This window comes from Phragmites australis, chromosome 2 (assembly GCF_958298935.1).
Source record: "Phragmites australis chromosome 2, lpPhrAust1.1, whole genome shotgun sequence".
NCBI lineage: Eukaryota > Viridiplantae > Streptophyta > Magnoliopsida > Poales > Poaceae > Phragmites > Phragmites australis.
The window spans coordinates 4390039-4396882 of NC_084922.1; positions in this window are offsets into that span (position 1 = coordinate 4390039).

Genomic DNA, 6844 nt, shown 5'->3' on the forward strand with positions numbered 1-6844 from the left:
TTACAAAGTGTTTTTCTCATAAAATCTCTTACCTAAACATAGGCTAAGCATCTATCTCTCCCTCTTCACACAACACAAGTGAAAGGCTCTAAAAACTCTCAAAGGCTCTCTCCTTTCCACAGTGATACTCCTCTATTTTATAGACTTAGGGTCTTGCTTAACCCTTAAACAATCTTATCTCTAAACTAGCCTTCACTTATAATGCACTTACATCTATCACCGGGGTAGTTTTGTCCGAATTTTTCTCTGTCCATCGGATGGTCGTGATGCCTTCATGACTTAGCTTTACCTTGACGTAAGCTTCATGATAATGTCATGTGCACATCCTCCCGCGGTTTTTGTGGCCAAACTAGGAAGCCGTCTTACACGCTTCTCAAAGCGTGACTCACAGCAATTTGCTGACACCTTAACCAAGTCTTCCGATGTCGACACGTGACCTCCGTCTTGCGATCTTAACCACGAGCAAGTCTCTCCTGCTCTCGATCCCCCAGGCGATCTTATTACTTGCACTAGTATCCCTTTCACTTAACTTTATCAACTTGTTGTCTTCATCCTCCATCTCATACTTTGTGTGACCTCCACGTGTACAACTAGAATCACCTTTGACTCTGACCGGCTCCCTCGATCGTTTGGCACCAAGCTCCATGATTAGCACCGATCTTCTCGCTGTCGACCGCCAAGTTGCATTAATCATCTAAACTCCTCTCTATAAGAAATAGTCCGACGTGTATTTATGCCCATCGCTGGATCATTTGGCGTATTCATTCTTGTTGGAACCCGTTTTGCACCCTCTCTAGAAAAATAACTCCAACGAAGCATTCGGCATACATATTTCCTAGCGCCGGACCATCCGGTATATACAAGTCGGCTAGAGCCAGTTTGCAAACTCTTTGCAAGAAAAGCTCTGGTGTTCACTAATGCCCAACCCTGGACCATCCGGCGTGTACTTCAATTTTTGCTTCTTTGTTGAAATGCTCCGGCATGTACTGTATATGAACGTCGGATCATCCGGCGAGTTCATTTCTTCAGCGCCTGTCAGTGACATGGGAACCAAGGGTCCCCGAGTCCTGAGGCCAGGACAGCAGAATGCCACGTGGCACCTTCCCTCGGGGACTATCTCCCCGAGGGCCGAGAAGAGCGAGTTCTGAGAGGGGTGCTCGGGGCTATAAACAGTGGTCCCCGAGTACCCATAGTTCCCTGAGGACCTGAGAAGAGCCAGTTCCGGGAGGGGTGCTCGGGGCTATGAATAGTGGTCACCGAGTACCCGTAGTTCCCCAAGGACCCGAGAAGAGCCAGTTACGAGAGGGGTGCTCGGGGCCATGAACAGTGGTCCCCGAGTACCCGGAGTTCCCCGAGGACCCGAGAAGAGACATATCCGGGAGGGGGCACTCGGGGCTATGAACAATAGTCTCCGAGCACCCAGAGTTCCCCGAAGACCTGAGAAGCCCCTAACCGGTGGACCTCACAAGGGCTCAACGGTGAAGTGTCAGTTGGTGAGAGGTCCGACGTTGCATTTAAGAGGGACCGTGGTCTGTCACTTCTAACCACTCCCCCCACGCCTGTTGTACTGAGTACGTCAGTCTCTGCCACCGCCTGGCAGGAAGGCGTGGGGACATTTAATGCGACGGGTCCCATCGCGCGTCACCCTGCGGGGCCCATAAGAGAAACGACTTGGAGATATCGTCACTGGGCTCGAGGCATATCGCCTGCCCCCCCTGCTGTGTCAGACCTGCTCTGACCGAGCGGGCATGCGGGGTTGTTCGGCGGCTGCCCGGTGGGCCCCCCTGCACCTGCTAAAGTTAGCGTAATGAGCGACAGGACTGGCCGAGGACGTATTTTCAACCTCTGTAACATCAAACTGCAGCCCCATGATGGTTTCTTTCTATTTATGGCTCATGAGAACTCGTGCCCCCCTTTCTGGGCACACCAAACCTCCCCCATCAGGATAAAAGGGGGAGGGGGTGCACTCCGGAGAAGAACAAGTTGGAACAAGCCTGAACAAGCTGAAGCATACGGCAACAGGTCTAGAAGTCTGAGAAGCGGAGCAGAGGTTCACCAAGCTCGAAGCAAGACCGAAGCTCTAGACTTAGACAAAAAAACCTTGTAACACAAGAGATCCAGAGAGAGGCATTCCAAGAGCATTAATAGCATACATACAGGAGTAGGGTATTACGCTCCGTGCGGTCCGAACCTGTCTAAAAATCCCTTGAGCATTTATTTCTACTAGCAGACGATCATCCGTCCCGCCTACATCTCATATATTCGCATTAAATCCACGTACGAGATAGATCCAGAATTAGCCCCCCGGCCGAATCTCAAAGGGGGTCCCTCAGAATCCCCATCCCCGCTTGCGGAGTTCATCCTCTGACAGCGCCGGATCATTCGACGTGTACAATTTTTATGGACTCAGTCACAAACACACTAACTCTATTTTCATGGCAACTTTGATTATTTATGATCATAATTAAAATACATAACCATGCCAATGCAATCTCAAAATCATACATCCAAATCAACATCGTTATCAATCACTTATCACATATAAACCAAGACATACTTCAACTTAGTTTCTCAATCTCCCTGTTGATGGGTGCATTGACAACTTCACACATCACAAAAAATTGGTTTGAAGAAAACCCAAGCACCTCATCCAAGTGACCGAGAACTTAAGAAAGAGCAAAAAAGATGTCACTTGACATAAGAAGATTTGAAAAGCCTGAAGATCACAATGGAAACTCAAATGCCCCCCCCCCCCCTTGATGAATGCATAGGTTCATTATAGCAAATTTATCCTTTTTCATTTATACAAGATTCTTTGTGTATAGCATATTTTCTCCCCCCTTGGCAATGCAAACATTAAGGACAAAAGCAACATGTAATGCATGAACATACAATCCTAATAAGCTTTCACAAGTATACCACAAAGAATTTGCAAGAGCTAGAAACTTCAACTATGAAGAGTGGAATGAGGAGCTTTCAATAGCACAAATGCTCAAAAAGATACAATTACACAAGAACATAAAGCTACATTAGGATTGTATGTTCATGTATTACATGGTACTTTTGTCCTTACTGTTTGCATAAGCTAAACTGAAGAATTGGTGGCTCATTTAGGTTCACATAGTCGAATTATGTTAAATGAGATCACCATATAAGCATCCACTTGTGTCGAGCCCATAGAAGTATTAAGAACTAGCAAACTTTAATATCAAACTAGGAAAAGAAGCATTCAGGACAAAAGGCTTTACAAACGCTCACATATAAAACCAAGACTTAGTTAGATCAAGTGATTAAAACAAAATTAATCATTTTGACACATTTTATTTATTTATTTTTATTTTTATCCTCAAGTCACCTCCTTCATTTGCTGCTGAACCACTCGTGGACAAACTCATTCAAAACAATTCAATAGCCCTCTTAACTCCTCTAGAGCTTTGATTCTTGTAAGATTTGGAGATTAGGGTTTGTGAAGTGAGATTGAGTGCTAGAGAGCTAAAATCCATTCTTGAGCACTTGAGGTCATCGCCAAGTTTTTGATTCGCGTTCTTTACTCTTGGAGCTTTGAGTTCCTAGACGGCAAGGCGTCACCCGGAAAGCACCCAAGCTTGTGGAGTGCCCTGAGAAGTTTGTATTACCCATTGATTTGAGTAAGAACACTACCTTGATCTTTGTGTTCGCTTGAGTGAGGAAAGGGTGGAGAGAGACCCGACTCTTTGTGAGCTTCTCAACAGAGACGTAGGCACTTCTTTGTGAGGTGGTCGAACTTCGTAAACAAATCCTTGTCTACTTTACTTTATTGCACATTGACTTGTTCTAGTTGATTTTTGGGGATTTTCTCGATCTTCTTGCTTGTGTGCGTGTGACTATAGTTTGTTGGTCATACGGTATTTAGGCATCTCTTAGAACATGTGGTAACTTATAGAGTCATTTAAATTTGCTCAAAAGTTCATATGTTTTGATATCATGCTTCATTCGGATTATCCGGGTAAGCCCAGAGTATCCGGTTTCTGTATAACTGGCGTCTCCGGATTGACCTGGAGTATCCGGACTCAGTAATCCACTGCGAAGTTTTAAATTTCAGGAAATGCCTAATCACCCCCCTCTATGCGATATCACGTACATTTCAAAAACAAAGGAGAGAAGACTGAAACTTGGTATGCCCAAATAAATATCGAATCTCGAACTAAGACCTTATACTCTTAACTAACCTACGCTCTAAGACAAATGAAAAGCTTACTTACTACTATTTCCTCATAGGGAAATACCAGCCTCTATTGTCTTTCATCACGGATTGAGAGGATCCTAAAGGCACTCCAAAACCCAATGTCCTCCTGCAAATAGGAAGTACAGAATAGAGGCACATAAACTAACTCACAAGCATCCATCAACGAAGACGAGCAATCACTTGACGTGACTAACACAATAATTGTGCTAACCACAACCGTGTGAAGGGTCTCGATGATGTGGCAACCCCACTGGCCAACTTGTGAGCTACAGTTGATCATCTTCACTACAAAAGAACTTCAACAATCTGAAGACCACTAAGGACCTCGCCAGACAGTGGGGAAGTGAAACACCTACTTGTGCACCAAGCGTGACGCTCTCGCTGCACTACTTCCAATGTCAGAGTCCAGGCACTTCGGCCGAAGTCCACATGCCTTGCTGGACAGTGCGGGGGTGGAACACCTCCCGTGGATGGGGTGTGATACTCTTGTTGCACATCTACCAACAACCATACACATGTCATACCCTTGGATTGGACTGCGTGCAGGAATACCAGTGCCGACGTTGTCAGAGACATGCGTACTGATGGCTTAGCAGCAGGGGTGGGAGGGAGTGGGGAATCCATCCGACCGCTGGGCGGAGGCCACTAAGGGTATTAGATACTCGAACCAGCTCTGGGCACCTCTTACACCATCGGACCGAGCATTAGAGTAGCGGCAACGACGGCCCTCGCAACATGCCATGGCTACCTTCTCCAGTGGTCCCTTAACAGCCCATTGTGCCAATCAAGCAAATTTGGTCACCACCATGTTGACCTACATACCAAGTAAATCGGTCACCACCGTGTCATCCTCCGTACCACCTTTGCCATCAACATCACAATGACCACCCGACGAGCGCTTGGTGTCGACAGTAGCCGCTACCACCACCGCCAGTGGTGATGGTGGCCACGTCGATCAAGTTGGTAGACTAGGGTGGCATATGTCTGTATTGCCCCCGAGTCGCCCTTGCAAAAAGACATGAGGGCCTGACTTTTTGTCACATCATTTGTGCAATTACATCAAGATTTCACTAGGCAAATGCTTATGATAATTGCAAATTCAAATTTCTGATGTTGCCTGAAGGTTGAAACCCGAGCTGGAAAATAATAATTATTGTGGAATATTCTGTAGGTGGTGTGTACGAGACAGGAGCATATTTTCGGAAGGAAGGTTGCAACAGTACAACACATTTGGTTGTATTTTTGTCGCTGGTAGGGTATCGTACCTGCAACGTATGAGTATGACCTCCAGCCATAAGTGATGGTTGGACTTATGATCAGTGTCTGTGTACTGAACATTGAAAGCACATGCGATCAATTCTGGCGACACCGCCAACAAGGTGGCAAAAGCATCAGTGTATTTGTGTACTGATGTACTATCGGAGAGAGTTCGTACAGGTACAATGCAACTTATTTACGGCCCCCACTGCTGCCCCTGACATGCTCATGCCTTCCAATCTCTCACTTCCTCTCATCGCCCCCCAATTTAAATCTTGGAGTGCAGCCCGATCATTGGCTCACTGTAAATTTACGCAAAAACATGGGTGAAATATCGCACCACAAATGTTGGCTACGATTCATTCTGACGATCAAATTTGGCGTGCATTTGGCTTATGAGTAAAGTTCTCACCAAGATTTTGCTCACGTTTATCGCCTTAGCTCATTTCCTTGCCGGTCGGTTAGGGTGTGCAAAGTGCCTAACGTTGTTGGCTTAAAATTTAGTGGGAGGCCATAAACTTTGACAATATTAAAAATGGTATTATCTTGAACCAAGTTCCCCCATCAATGTCAGCATGCAAAGAAAAATTCAAGCACGAATTCACAATGGTTGTCCTTGTGAATGTAAAACATTCTCTTAGAAATCAAATAATGGTTATAAACGTGTTCCTTTTTGTTGGAGTAAAATGCGGTAGCGGTCATCGAACTTGTCCTACTATGTCATTTAGTTCCACAAACTCTGTAAATATATTTCTGGACCATTAATATTATCAAACCGTATCAATCAGATCCATACCGATTCAGATGGGTCTTAACGCTCATGTGGCATGCCACGTGATGATTGCATGGAAAATGCGGTATAGACGTGCCTGTGTGTCTGCCTGAGCAATGCCACACTGCTCGCGCTCCCTGACGCAGCCTGCGTGGCCACCTGGTGCTAGACAACACCCTGGTCGTACATGCTGCCCAGGAGTAGCAGATCCAGGCCACCGCTGAGTGCCACCTTCTGTCGTGACATGTTGCTCGTTGTCTCCACCAGCGCTAGCTCCCAGTCAGCCTTCTTGGAATCTACACCCGATGTTTGCCACGCCGAGGTTACCTCTGGAGCATTGTTCGATGGGAGTGCGATCCCGTTGTCGTCCGTGGTTGGTGGCGCAAAGAAGAGCACCAACGTGAGTTTGTTTGCCTACTCGTCCCTAGTGGCGGTTGGCCCCTGAGGTTGACGAGGTCATTGTGCGGTGCCTGATCAGGTTTCTTGGTCGCCACTGCTGTAGAAGTTTTCTCCGATGCTGGGAGCGCCTTGATGCTATTCATGTCGTACTCTGTGGGCTCGTCTCATCGATGCACTTCACCTCGGGGGAG